Here is a 2,973-nt window from a genome sequence, read left to right on the forward strand (position 1 = left end):
GGCCAGGGTCACCTGGATGTGCAGGTGGTAGACCCCGTCGCGGCGGACACGCAGTTGCCCGTCGTCCAGTGAAGGTCCGTGCAGGAAAGAGCGCCCCAAGGACGGGTCCGCCTGCCAGCGCAGCCTGGGGTCCTGCCGGGGACCTGGGGCGGAGGGTTAGAGGATGGGGTGGAGGTTAGGAAGACTGGGTGTTGCCGGAGATAGTGGGACAGGGGACTAGGGAGGGAGAGGTAAGGGGAGAGAGATGGCTCTAAAGGGAGGGAGAGACTGGAGGCCTTGTACAGGCTTGTAATGCCAGCAGTCTGGTAGGCTGAGGCAGGAGGATTATTATATGCAGTTAAGCTAGATAGAAATTAATATGTGGTCAGACAGGGATGGGCCCTCAAGAAAGTCAGTGCAGAAAATAAAGATACAGCAAAACTGGCTGGAAGTGCATCCATGAAAGGCCAGGCCTCAAGATGCTCTAACCTGTGGGAGACACAGTAACTTGAAATTACAGTGTAGTTAGCAGCACCTGGTCCAGTAAGTACGGCTAGGCATCAGGCACTCTGGTGCACGCACCTGGACCTGGTGCATGCATCCCTTCCCAAAAATGCCTTTGTGCTTTCCATGTATCCTTCTACATGACCCGCTTCCCTATTCGAACAACATTAGCTAAGCATCTGCACTTGTAATCCTACAGGTTAACTATAGTTTGACCCCTGTTGCGCCTGCATTGTGACTCTGCTGTCTAAATTACCCCAACAAAGGGCTTGCGGGCCACCCACTGGGACCCCTCCTGTCGCTCAAGAGCCATCTTCCAATAAAACTTTCCTATTCTTAACCTCCACTGTCCGGAATTCATTCTTCAATTTCACGATACACAAACTCCACCCATCTGACATCTAATGGGCTGGGAGTTACATTTCTCCTATATCCTTTTGGAGGCCCCAAAAGATAATTAGAAGGAGCAAAGAGCTTGCTTTTGTTTCATGGAGCCCCTAAATATTTCGGCTAGATTTTAAATTATGACTCATTCAGATAATCAAGAACTGTCATCCATTGTTTGCTGGTTGCTTATACCTTCTGTTGGTTGCTTAAGCCATGTTAAAAGGTGAGAGCAGAGAAAATCAGGTCTTTATACTTAAGTTTCTTTGATGGAACATTTTTGTTTTTGCAGGAAGGGCCTTATATTCCTGTTTTGTATATGTTACGTATGGTGAATTAACCAATGGTCAACTTGTAACACCCAGACGAACTGAGTCAGCGTGGTGCTGGGTGTGCGAGACCCACCTGAGGACTGTTGCCAGCAGCATAAATGGAGAACTGGAGGCGAAGATGGTGTGCTGTTGATTCTCTTGGAGAAGCTGATTTTCCCAGTATGAACTCAGCTGTCCTCATCGTCGGAGGAGCCTGGTCCTCGCTGTCGCTGAGGATGGCAGTGGTTCTCTTCAGGAGCGCTCTGGTCCTTACCTTGAGCATCGCTTCCTGGCTCCAGCGCAGATCCTTCAGCCTGCGGGCACTGGTCCTTCATCCCACTGGCGCAGACTTTCTAGCTTCCACCACTGACCTTTGGGCGTTCCCAGCGCAGATCCTTGATACAGACTTGCATGAGGCACTATCGTGAGCTCTAGGCTTCCAGCTGGACTCAAGCAGGGTATTGCGGTGGGATCCAGGCCTTCGGCTGGATTCTTTAGGTCTCCCGTGCATGGATAGATCTCCTGCACCTTTCTGCATTCAACTTTTTGCATAAATATTATAAAATAAACCTATAAATTATGTGTCTGTATTAAATCTATTCCCTTGCGAACCTTGACTACAACACTCCAGTTAGATAGACCTCTACACCGGCTGCTGAATTCACTTCTATTCTTTTCTTGATTTGTTTGGCAGTTACAGGATGGCTTGGCGTACTCTAGACAGTAGTTTGTAATAGCTTTTTCAGTTTCTAATTGCTTTACAGCTCGCACTCAAGTATGTCTGAGGCTGGGGGAGAGGTTTCGGCAATTCACCTCTGTTATGAATGGTTGTTCACATCGTCAATAAATGGTATTATGTTTCTCTTTACAGTCCTAAAAGCCTTTTTTCCTTCGTAATTAAAAGCTTCTGAACCCTTAGGAAATGAGTGTTCATCTCAGGGTATTCCCTTATAGATCATTCCAGGCCCCCCCCTTTTTTTTTTACTGGGAATCAGAACTAGGGCTTTTTCTTTCTCTCATAAATTCTTCCTACTCTTAACTTCCTTTGTTCCTAGAATCCGTTCCTTGATTTTTAGAGAACACAAACTTGGCGTTTTGGGCATCTAGCAGGTTGGGAGTTATCTTTCCCCTATATCAGTGTCATCGCGTGTGTACGTGCCCGTGCATCTGTCTGTCTGTCTCTTTCTCTCTCTTTCTCTCTCAGTACTGGGGATGGAATCCAGGGCTTTTGCAATGACCTACATCCCCAGCTCTTTTTTTTCTTTCCTGTCTTTTTTTCTGTACTAGGAATCAAACTCAGGACCTTGCGCTTGCCAGGCAGGCACTGTGCCGCTGAGCTACATCCCCAGCCCTTTTTGTTTTGAGGCAAGTTCTCTCCAAGTTGCCCAAGCTGGGCCCCCATTTTTTTTTAAACTTTCCTGCCTCAGCTTCCCAGAGTGCTAAGATTACATCTCCTTCCTTCCTTCCTTTCTCTGATCTCTCTCTCCTTTCCCTTCCTTCCTTCCCTCCCTATTTTCCTCGCTGCCGCCGCCTTCTTACACGCAGGCACCGCGGAGCCCCCATCACCTGTGACATTCAGCTGCAGCTCCGCCGCGTCCCCCTGGACGAAAAGACAGAACACAGGACAAGGACATCAGCGGGGGTAGCCGTCCCCTGAGACTCCTCCCCGCGGCCGCCTCTCTCCCCTCCGGCCTGGGGTGTCTCTGCGCTGTGTCTGCGCTTCCTTCTCCTTCGCACCTGCCTGGCGCACGGCCGCGGTCACCGCCCGAGTGGTGCGCGCCTCGGCCCGGGTCCT

Source organism: Chinchilla lanigera, unplaced genomic scaffold (assembly GCF_000276665.1).
Source record: "Chinchilla lanigera isolate Chin_1 unplaced genomic scaffold, ChiLan1.0 scaffold00094, whole genome shotgun sequence".
NCBI lineage: Eukaryota > Metazoa > Chordata > Mammalia > Rodentia > Chinchillidae > Chinchilla > Chinchilla lanigera.